Source organism: Vicugna pacos, chromosome 11, assembly GCF_048564905.1.
Source record: "Vicugna pacos chromosome 11, VicPac4, whole genome shotgun sequence".
Lineage (NCBI taxonomy): Eukaryota > Metazoa > Chordata > Mammalia > Artiodactyla > Camelidae > Vicugna > Vicugna pacos.
In genome coordinates, this window is record NC_132997.1 from 49,968,923 (window position 1) to 49,981,061 (window position 12,139).

The window sequence follows — 12,139 nt, forward strand, 5'->3', positions numbered from 1 at the left end:
TTTCTTACTTCCTCCTTTCATCCAAGATTGTTTTCAAGCCAATTTAAAGCAATTTTAAAGATGTTCTTTAAAAAAGAGTAGTACCAGTAATAACAATAAATTTGTTATTGTATGTGTCTCTAAAAGATGTTCTTTAAAAAAGAGTAGTACCAGTAATAACAATAAATTTTAAATATTACAGTAACTTCTGAATAGCAAATGTCTAGGCATTGTTCAAATTTCCCTATCTAAAAAATGTTTTACAGTTGATTTATTCAAATCAACCTCCAAATATTACACTGTATTTTGTCTCTTATGTCTTTCTTTATCTACAGGGTATTTTTTCTCTTTTTTATTTTCCCTTGCCATTTATGTAAGACAAATTTTATACCTTGTTTCACATATCTCAGCCCACCTTTCACCTTTTGCTGAGACCTTTGCTGCAGCAGTTAGCGGTATAGAGATACAGCCAGACCGAAACAACCCTCAACTTTGCTATGTGTCTCTTGTTTCTGCTGTAGGGCGTCTCTGCTGCTGTAGAACGGGGCTCCCACGGGAGCCCACTCAGCCATGTTGGCACACGCACACATACAGAGGTACAAAAGACTTCACTCTTTGTTGGGGCTTGGTGCATAAATGCTCCTCTGCACTGTCTTGAAGGTTACTTCCAAGGACACAGACTACATGGTTTCTCAGATGGGCCAAGGGGAATTGAGTTCTAGGTGTCTACAGCAGTAATCAGCTCAGTGACACATCTTTGAATTGGCTTTCCCTCCTTTCCTGTTTCACTTTTCCCAGTCTTCCTGCCCTGGTTCCCTGCTTTTTAGGAAACTCAAACTATACAAAGAATATTGGGCTTTTTTTATATTGTAGAATTTCCCATATTTTGGATTTTACCAATTGTATCTGCATGGTGTTTTTAATATGGTCCTCTCTACTTTGTATTTCACATTGAAAATATATAGAAAGCAGCTGAAAGAGAATATACCAAATGTTAACTCTCTGAATGTTCAAATTATAAGGAATTATTTTATTCTTCTTTGTATGTTCCTTTATTTTCCAATAGACTTCCTATACGTTCATTCATCAAGTATTGACTAGTTAGTTTTGCTATAAGTTAGATATTCCTTCGTGCAGGGCATGCAGTAATGAATAAAACAGACAAAAATTTCTGCCTTTATAGTGTATACAGTCTTTTATAATCAGAAAGGAGTTATAATAACTTTTCATTAATTGCACTGAATTTTAGATTTTTGAGCCTTTTGAATTAGTTCTAGTACCTTGGTTTGTGACACATAGAAGGAGAGATTAAAGGTTTGTGTGTAAGACAGAAAAAAAGGATTGCGAGGTATATTCCTGATTCTTATGATAGTAAAATATTTTATACTTGTCAAATTGTTTCTGATACCCAGATAAAGTCTAATTTGTATCAGTAACTTTAAATAAAAGTGTACTTTGCTTCTAGTATGACAGTGAAAATGAAGCAACACTTTAGGCAGTTATTAAAGATTATCTGGTCATTTAACGAAGTTTTTTTTTTTTTGAAATCATTGTATATTCTAATTGCTTCCACACATTTTTTTCATTTAGTTTTGTAATTATGTCTTTTAATTGTTAAAAGACCTGTTACGTGAACAGAATAGTTACTAAATGTCTAATATGCTGAGCACATTTCTGGCTTTCATAAAAAGCTGAAATAATGAATGATTGCTTTTCTTTTAAAATAATAATTATGAGGGAAAATTGTGATATATTAAAATGAGATTCACTGGAAAATTTGGCTTCATTTTTGTTTGCTCATGAGCACCAATTTCCGCAAATGTTGATGTAGCAGAAGTAAAATATATATTATTCCAATATGGGTTGAAATAAAGAAAAGAGGGAGGCTGCTTTTTTGTAGTTTGAATTTCTACCATCAGATGGCTGGACTGTAGTCAGTAGCTCATATTTCAACTTTGTTTTGTCATGTTTTTTGCACATGTCATATCCTAGGATACCTAACAAATCTAAACTTGTAAGTTTTGGTTTTAGAACAGTTCAGAAATACTCAAAAAGCACCCAAAGTCCTAAAATTAAGCAGTTTTTAAATAAGTGGAGTGCTAATGAATTTCACTAAAAAGCTAATTAAGAATATTTTTGTACTGAATACCAAGAAAATTTAGAGTTGGCATAGATAAGTAGGAAGGACATTAAAAGGGAAAATATACATAGTATATGATTTGAATACATCTCAGTTCCCTTTCTGTGCAATCTTAATGTCATCATCCCTGGGTGTTGTAGATAAGGTAGTTGCTTCAAGCTCTAGGTTTTGAATGACTCTTGCTGCTTGTAGTAACCAGTTTTGCATAACTAGCCAAGGACATGGAGAAGCAGCAGAAAGAAGAGAGTTTTTAAAGTACTATATAGAAAAACTTAAGCTTTTGTCAGAGCAAAGCATACTTGAGCTTCGGTCAGAGCAAAGAGGATCTCTATTTCCTTTTCACCATATCCCACTGGCTGACCCTATTCATCTTGATCTGATTTTTGTCTACATGGAAGATGAAAAGGATATAAAAGGAGAAACACAGATCACACTGATTTATTTGTCCTGGACTCCATATTCTCTCTAGGATGATGCTTCATGCCCTTAGTGATAATCTTACCTAGAGCACTTTTAGTTTGAGACACAAAATTTTACACTTGATTATATACAGTGGGGTTCTGGTTTAAGGTGGTAATGTAGAAGGATCCTGAACTCACCTCCTCCCATGTACATAACAAATCTACAACTATATGTGGAACAATTTCCTCTGAAAGCAACCCAAAAACTAGATGAGCAACTTCTTCGCATCAGGCAAATGAGAAAAAACGCACATCAAATGGGTAAGAGAGGCTGAGACACAGTTTTAACAGAAACTCCACCCCTGGCACAGTAAACAGTGGGCAGGAGTGAATTCTCCCTGAGGAGTAGGGGGTTTGAACTTTACATATAGCACCTCAGTTTTTGAGACCTGCACCTAAGAGATGAGTCCCCAGAACATCTAGCTTTGAAAGCCAACAAGGCTTGGGTCTACAAGACCCATAAGGCTATCGTGAACTGAGAAAGAGTTCTTTAACAGCTCATGGCTGGCTACCCTACAGCGCCTAGTGCAAAGACAGCTGAGTGAAAAAAGTGCCCAGTATTTCCATGAAAGTGACCCATTTTCTTATCTTAAAGCATTAGCTTGAGGGGCAGACATCTAACTTTAATACACATCTAGGGGCCTACTGAAATATCCTCCAAAGACAGAGCCTGGCTGGCTCCATCTTTGCATTCTCCCTGTGCCTCACTCCAGGTCTGCAGTATTTCCTTGAAAGGAGCTTGTGCACATGGCTAGTGCCCTGGTTTTTGCAGCAGCTGCCCAAGAAACACACCTTGATCGCCTGCCTCTGGTAGGCAGAGGGTTTATGTTCCATAGAACTGTAACAGAGAAAACAATTCTTGATTGGCTACCATCATCAGGGCACAGTGCAGAGACCACAGACTAAAACATACCTCCAGTCTTTCTGTGAAAGAGGCTTATTTGCTTGCCTTGAACCTTCAGCTGGTTTAACACATATCTGGAGGCCTGCTGAAATACTCTCCAAAGGCTGCAGAGGCCAGTGAGAGCCATCTTTGCATCTCCCTTTGCCTCGCTCCAGGTCACTGATATCTCTTCCAAAAGGGAGCTTGTGTACATGTCTGGTGTCCTGATTTTTGCAGCTGGCACCCAGGACACATACGTTCATCACCAGGCTCTGGTGGTCAGTAGAGCATATATTCTCGGGTGCCATAGGACTCTAACAAATGGAGAAGCAATTCTCAACCAGTTAACCCACTCCCAGGGCACAGCACAGTTAACCAGCGTGAAACACACCCCAGTCTTTCTGTTAAAGAGGATTATTGACTTATCTTCATAACTGTGGGCTGAGGGGCAGGCTTCTAATTAAATGCACATCTATGGTCTGACCATAATCCTCTCCAGAGACTGGGGAGGCCAACAGGCACCATCTTTGTGCTCCCTCTGCCCTGCCCCAGGTTGCTGGTGTCTCTGAAAAAGGAGCTGGTGTACATATCTGGCTCCCCAGGTTTTGTGGCTGCCACCCAGAAGACACATCCCTTGATTGCTTGGCTCTGTTGACCAGTGGGGCTTGTGTTCATGGGTTCAACAAGTGGTAGCAAACAAAGTAACAGTTCTTAACTGGCTTTCACCCCAGGGCTCAGTGTAGAGGAATGAACAAACACTCATTTCCCAGTCTTCCCCTGAAAGAAGTACATTTGCATACTTTAAAAAGTGCTGCCTGAGGGTCTGGCTTCCAGTCAGCTTGAATCTAGGTGCTAACTGAGATCCTCCCCTTTGGGGTGCTGACAGGTCTTGGCACAGTTACTGTGAGCCTCTAAGAATAAAGTAAGCTGCTTGGGCAATCACAAAGGCTTGCAGGACAATCAAGAGCTAGGGGAGAGTTGAAGGATAAAGTTCAGCTTCTCCACAAAGCCACTCCTTCAAGACTAAGAGGGAAGAGGGAGAGGTGGCTGTTTTCTCTGATGCACAGAAGCCAACTCAGTCAAGGAAAATGAAGAAATAAGGACTATGTTTCAGACAAAAGAAAACCTCAGAAAAAAGACCTAAATGAAATACAGGTAAGTGACTTACTTGATAAAGAGTTCAAAATAATGATCATATAAATGCTCAGCAAGCTCAGGAGAACAGTGTATGAATAAAGTGAGAATTTCAACAAAGAGATGGAATATATAATAAAGTACCAAATAGAAGCTGCAGAGCTGAGCAACACAATAACTGAACTGAAAAATACAGTAGAAGGGTTCAACAGCAGACTAGATGAAGTGGAATAAAGGATCAGTGAACTTATCTAATCAGAGCAGCAAAAAGAAAAAAGAATGAAAAGTGTGACAGTAGCTTAAGGGACTTATGGGACAGTATCAACAGACCAAGAATCACATTATGGGGGTTCTAGAAGGAGAAAAGATAAAGGGGCAGAAAACTTAGTTGAAGAAATAGCATTTGAAAACTTCCCCAGAACCAGGAGCCTGGAAAATTCCAGTAAGATGAACCCAAAGAGACCCATACTAAGACATATTATAACTCAAGTGTTAAAAGTTAAAGACAAGAAGAGACTCCTTGCAAGAAGTAAGAGACAAACAACTTATTACATACAAGGGAACCTGCATAAGGCTATACAGCAGAAACTTTGCAAGCCAGAAGGGAGTGGCATGGTATATTCAAAGTACTGAAAGAAAAAAAAAATGCCAAGCAAGAATACTTTACCAGCAAAATTGTCTTTCAGAATTGAAGGAGAGAGAAATAGTTTTCCAGACAAGCAAAAGCTAAAGGACTTTATCATCACTGGACTGGCCTTACAGGAAATACGGAAATGACTACTTTAAGAAATGAAGGGGCTATAATTAGTAATAAGAAAGATATGAAAGTATATACAGTGAACATATTTTTGAAACATTTTTGTGCTAATGTTTTCTCCCCCAAAAGAGAAGTTCCTCAGTACAAAGACCTAGTCTTCTACTTTTATATTAGTTTCCTGCTGTGATGCTGAGCGGAGAGTAGATGTTGGTCAGCGACAATGAACTCCCTGTTTCTACATGGCCCATGAGCAGAGAATGCTTTTTACACTTAAAAAAAATCAAAAGAGGAATATTTTGTGACACCTGAAAATTGTATGAAACTCAAAGTTCAGAGTCCGTAGAAGGAGGTTTATTGGAACACATCCACACTCATTCATTATGTGTTGTTCACGACAGTGTCTGTGCTACAACAGCAGAATTGGAAGTTGCAATAGAGGCTATATGTGGCCTACGAAGCCTATAATATTTACTATCTGGCCTTTTACAGAAAAACATTTGCTGACTCCTTGTGGAATAATAAGAAACATATATATCGATCTCTGCTTCTGGTTCCTGACACAGAGCTCCTAAAACTCTTGTGAATAAAGTGCTAGGCACTACCCAGCATATATTCATCTTATAATGATGACAGAGGTACAAGAAGGCAAGTCAGTCTCAGAAGTCCATTCCTCTCCTGTCCTTCTTCTGTCCTCCTTCTCCTTTATATTTTATCCCTGAAATGGAACCAACTTATAAATAGGTATTAAATTGGACTTAGAATTTTTTCCAAATATACAGAGAATAAAGAAAATAATAGAGAATATTTCTGTAGCCATTACTTGATTTTCTTAAATTTTAGCATTTACCCATGTTCACTTCAGATTTTCATTTTTAATTATTTTGAAAATAAAACCTTACAGTTATGGTTGAAAACCCCATGCAAAACTCTGAAAACTCATTTCACTCCCTTTCTTCTTAGAGGTAACCACCTTCCCTAATTTGGTGCTTACCATTCTTACTGACGACTATAACATTCACATATATCCATCCAGGGGGTGATTATATTCATCTCCCAGCATTGGCATTGGACCTAGCTATGTAATTTCCTCTGACCAAAGAAACGCTAGCAGAAATTTTATGCAGTATGTTCAAGCAAAAGCTTTAAGACTCAGTTTGTGGTTTACTATGTTCTCTTTTATTTCTGCCATGTTCCAGTAGAGATTGCTGCCCCATCAGTCTGGACCCCAGATTTAATACCAGGTGAAGTAGCACTACAGCCAGTATGATAGATAGGTAGCATGAATACTGTTTAAAACCTTCTTTGTTGTAGCCACTGAGATCTTAAAGTTCTTACTGGAGCATAACCTAGCTTTTTCTAGCTGCTTCATTTCTCATGCTTTTTTTATGTTTAATATTCTGTGTATGTTTATATGTTTATTGATACAGATAGCTGTTGTTCTCTTATTTTCTGCTTTATAGCTGTGTATATCAATTGTATAAACTTGTGTAAATAAGCCAGTACTTAATTCACCCATGTTCACCCATGTTCATGTAGATGACCATTGCCAATTTTATCAGTCAGCTGTTGCTGTGTAACAAACAATTGTATAAAATGTCGGTGGCATAAAACAACAAGTATTTATTTAGCTTATGCATCCGCAGGTCACATGAGGTGTGCTCTGCTGATCTCAACTTGCCTTGCTTTGTAGATAGGCCAAGGTTTGGCTGATCTAGGCTAGGTCAGCTCTGCTTCGTGATTTTGTCAGATCTGTCAGTCTGTTCTATGTGTTTCTCATGACTTTTTAGACCAAAGGGCTGTCTAGGAAATAGTCTTCTCATAGTGTTGGCAGAGGTGCAAGAAAGCAAGTCAACTTCAGAAGTTCATTTTAAGGATCTGTTCATGTTATAATTGTTAATATCCCATTGGCCAAAGCAAATCACATGGCTAAGCCCAAAGTTAGAGGATTTTCCATGGAGGTCAAGGAAGAGGAAGTGACTATTTGAGGAGAAAAAATCTAATATGGCAGTGATTTCACTATTGCAGACCATACTGCAGTGAACATTCTTCCATATGCAAGAAGTTATTTTCAACATATATACCTGGAAGTTGGACTTGGTGGCCCATAGGATACGTTCCTTTTTAAATTTGCTAAACATTGCCATATCCAGAGTAGATATAATAGTTCACATTTTCTCCAAGAATGTATGAGTTTCCTCCTCTGCATTCCTGCTAAGACATGGTATTGTCAGAATAAATTTTTAGCAATCTGATGGGAGTGAATTATTATATCTTTGTGGTTTTGTTTTGCGTTTCACTAGCAACTAGTAAAGCTTATCATCTCTGAATATTTATTGACTATTCACATTGTCATGTCTATGAAATGCTTATTTATCTTCTCTACTCACTTTTCTATTTGATTTCTTTGGGGTTCATAAAAGTATTATATGTTTTTTCTATTGAAATCTGTCATATATATTGCAGATATCTTTTCCTAGTCTGTGGCCCATCTTTTAATTTTGTTTATGGTAATTTTTTAATATACAGAAGTTCCTACTGATTTCATACATATCAGCCTTCTCCTTCGTAGTTTGTACTGTCCTTTTAAACTACTTTATTTGAGGTATAATTAACATAGAATAAACAGCACATACTTAAAGTGTTTGATGAGTTTTGATATACTAATTGCATATATGTACTAGTGAAAGCATCAGCACAGTCAATATAATTAACATATTCATTACTCCCTAAAATTTCTTCATACCCATTTGTAATCCTTTCTTTTTTTTTAACATTTTTTATTGATTTATAGTCATTTTACAATGTTGTGTCAAATTCCATTGTTCAGCACAATTTTTCAGTCATTCATGGACTGTAATCCTTTCTTCCCACTTTTTCCTACCCTCCAAATCCCAGGCAACTACAGATCTGTCTTCCATATCCTTACTGATTTCTGTCTACTTTCTCTGTCAATTACTGAGAGAAATATGTTAATCTCTGACTTTATTTGTGGATTTGTTTATTTATCCTTTCAGATCCATCAGTTTTTGCTTCAGATATATTGAAACTCTCTTATTAGGTGTGTACACACCTCAGATTATTCTGTTTTGTCTTCTTGGTGAATTGACTCTCTTATCATTATAAAATTGGCCCTCTTTATCGTTGCTTAATACTTTTTGCTCTGAAGTCCATATAGTCTGATATTTATGTAGCCACTTTTTTTTAATTCAGTTTTCCTGATACATCTTTTTCCATCATGTTACTTTAACCTACCTATAATCGTTGTATTTCAGATGGGTTTCTTATGGCCAACATATAGTTGGATCTTGTTTTCAGTTTCTACCTTTTAATTAATGTTTAGATGATTTATATTTAATGTAATTATTGGTATGTTTGGATTTAGGTATCCATTTTATTATGTTTTCCTTTTTTATGTTTCTCTTTTACCCTTTCCGTGCCTTATTTTCAGATTCTTTGAAGATTTTTATTATTTCATTTTAATTGATTTGGAGAGGGGTTGACTATATTTCTTTGTATATCTTTAATTTAGTGGTTGCTGTAGGGATTATAATGTACACAGTTAACTTTTCTTCATTTACTGAGAATTTATATTTTGCTGCTTCAAGTGGAATATAGATATCTAAGCACGATAAAGGTTTCTCCCCAGTTTATGGTATAGTGTCATATATGTTACATATACATATGTTGAATGCTCTGCCAGTCATTGTTTTAAGTTTTAATTTCAACCATCAAACATAAAGAACTTAAGAAGAGAAAATAGTCAGTTATATATATATACAGATAGTAACAATTTCTGTGACTCTTTCTTTATTCCTTAAATTCCATATTTCCCTCTGGTGTCATTTCCTTCCTCCTTGAAAGATAGAACATCTACTGATGATGAATTCTCTAAGATTTTTTTCATCTGCGAATATTTTTTTTTTATCTTCATTCTTGAAGAATATTTTCACTAAAGAATTCTAGGTTGGAGTTCTTTCCTTTTAGTACTTTAAGCTGGCTGCTTCAAACAGTTTTTTCTTTGCCTTTGGTTTTCAGCTGTTTGATTTTTTTTAAATGTATCTCTTGTGTCTGATGAACTGTACTTTCTTTTGCTGGCTTACATTAACTAAAATTAATTATTTTAATAAAATTTTAGGGTAACTTTTAGGATAAAGCCTAATATTAAACTGAAAAAATGAATCTCTAAATTTTTGAGAGATAGCTGTGACTTCTTCAGTAAAATTATATAGGGTTTCCATTTACCTAAACTCTAATTATACATATTGAAATGATATATTTGATTCAGTTTCACTTTCGTCTTTTGTCAGGATGAGTTGCTGTAATCTTTAAAACAAGTCTTCTGTTAAATGTTCACTCTGAAGCTTAAACTGAAACTGTTCTCCCTACAGTATTTTCTGCACATTTACATTATTGTTGGTGTGGACTCAAGAAGATAGGCAACTGCTGTAATTAAAATCAGAAACAGTCATTTAATCCTTCTGAGTATCAGCTTTCTCATTAATGAAAAGGGGAACTTAGTGTTTAGATCACTCCTATTAGCATTAAATGACTTGAAGAGAAGTCTAAGATTATAGCAAGTACCCTCGCTAGCTAGGGAAAACAGCATACGTCCAGGGTTTTCCCAAAGAATGAAGGTGAAGAAATGAGAGGGGAGTCATCTGATTACATATTCAAACTACACATGGTGTATTGTCTCCTTTCATTCTACATATTCTCTCTCCCCTCAATAACTGGGCCTATTAGAATCTCAAGAGGAGTAGTGAGTGAGGATAGCATGAATTATTTCATCCATCCACATTTCCCACACTCCACCTCCAACTGCATTAAGAACTGATCCAATCCAACCATCTACTTCATTTGACAGGTAAAGACATCTAAATATAATAAGATAAAATAGTCATTTCTTCCAGCTTGAAATTATGACTCTCTTGGCCTACTTTGTGTCTGTATTTGCTTATAAATGACAGGAATTCTCACTATGTGCCAAGCTGTCCTTACATGCCTCTCCTTCTTTCAGTTTTTTTGGCAAATGCACATAGTAAAATATTTTCCAAACTATAGTGAAGAGAATTCAATGAAAAGCACAAATCTGTTCCAACTTCTCCACCCTCCCAGCTATGTCACAGATACAATCAGTTTAAAAATTTCTAAGTTAACTTTTGAGTTCTTTTGGATTTGACCCTAATAACTTGAAATGTGGCTAGTCTGAATTGAGGTATATTGTGATTGTAAAGTATACACCAGATTTTGGAAACTTAGTATTAAAAAATGTAAAATATCTCAATAAGTTTTATATTGATTACATGTTTAAATAATGCTATTTTGGATATACTCAGTTAAATAAAATATATTATTAAAATTTACCTTTTTTTTTTACTACTCTAAAGATGGCTGTTAGAAAAAATTTAATTATGCATGTGGCTTACATTTATTGTTCACATTATATTTCTGTTGGAAAGTACTACTCTAATTAGTAAGCATATATTTCCCTTAGTTGATGTACCAAGTTTTACTCATGAGATATCTGATCCTAGTCTGATTGTCATTCCTTTGTAAAAAATTAGAAAGGTTTTCTTCTGGAAACTCTATTCTTGGTATTCTGAAACTTCACAAGCATACACCGAGTTAAAGTAGGTTTTGTTCATTTTGCTTAAATAAGCCCTTTTAATTTGTGTCACTCTTCAGCTCTGAGAAATTTTCTGCAATCCTTTTTGGATTATTTCCTCTATTTCTGAATGAGAAAAGGTCTTGTATGGCATCAGACCTTGTATTGAGTCTCTGTTTTTCTATAATTCTCTCATGTTTTATATTTTCCATTCTGTTGTCTTTTAGGCAGTGGTCCTGGAAGATAACTTTTTCCTAATCTTTTGATAGTATATTAAGAAATAGGGGGAGATAGGCAATCATAGTTTTGTCTACAACTCTTTCTTGTTCTCTGTTCTTTTATCATAGAAGCATGTTCTGCCTTGAAGACTGTGATATCTTTGTGAATGTATGTGAGGTTTCAATTAAGATTTGTTTTTAAAGTTTCCTTCTTTTTCCTGATTTATCTTTCTTTTGCAGTCAGTGGTTCGTTTTGTTCAGGGCAGGCTTCCAGAAGGTGAAGCACTTTTTAGATAAGGAGACTGTGTAACCAAATGTGTGGAAGTAGAAATATAAAAAGCTTCCTCTGGGAGCAGTGATAATCCAATCATTGTAATAATGTGGGCATTATGAGAGGGCCTGGACTAGCATGAATAAAGTGAGAACTGAAAGGAAAAAACTGAGTAATTACTCAAGAAAAATAAGTATAATTGCGAACTGATTTCTCCATTTTAGAAACTCCCACGGCACCCTCTTATTGAACTAATTGTGTGCTGCCCTGTAATACTACTTATTACATGCATATATCTTTCTAACTAAATTATGACTCTTCAAGGCAGGGATTGTATCTTACTCATTCAGTTTTTTTTTTTATGAATTCATTGATCAAGCAGTATTCCAAGTGCTGGGATGAAGCAGTAGGCAGAGACAAAAAAATCCCAGCCCTCAAGAGCACTTAATATATTTGCTTTTATCTTTCACAGTGCTTAGGATTTTACAATGCTAAGGTTTCCCAGTTTTTTTTGACATTTTTCTTTCTTGTGTGTGTGTGTGTGTGTGACATTTATTTACTTTAATTTATATTTTGGTCTGGTGGAGATAATTAGGTTTGCTTATTTATTTTTGAAGGCAGTACTCGGGATTGAACCCAGGACCTTGTGCATGCTAAGCTACCACTTGAACTATACCCTCCCCTGGATTCC

The 12,139-nt window shown here is 35.8% G+C and overlaps 1 protein-coding gene across 3 annotated transcripts in view; it reads left to right on the forward strand.

Moving 5' to 3' along the window:
• MICU1 (mitochondrial calcium uptake 1) overlaps window positions 1-12,139 on the forward strand; it is a 191,805-nt gene that overhangs the window by 56,137 nt on the left and 123,529 nt on the right. The gene's annotated exons all lie outside the window — the stretch shown is intronic.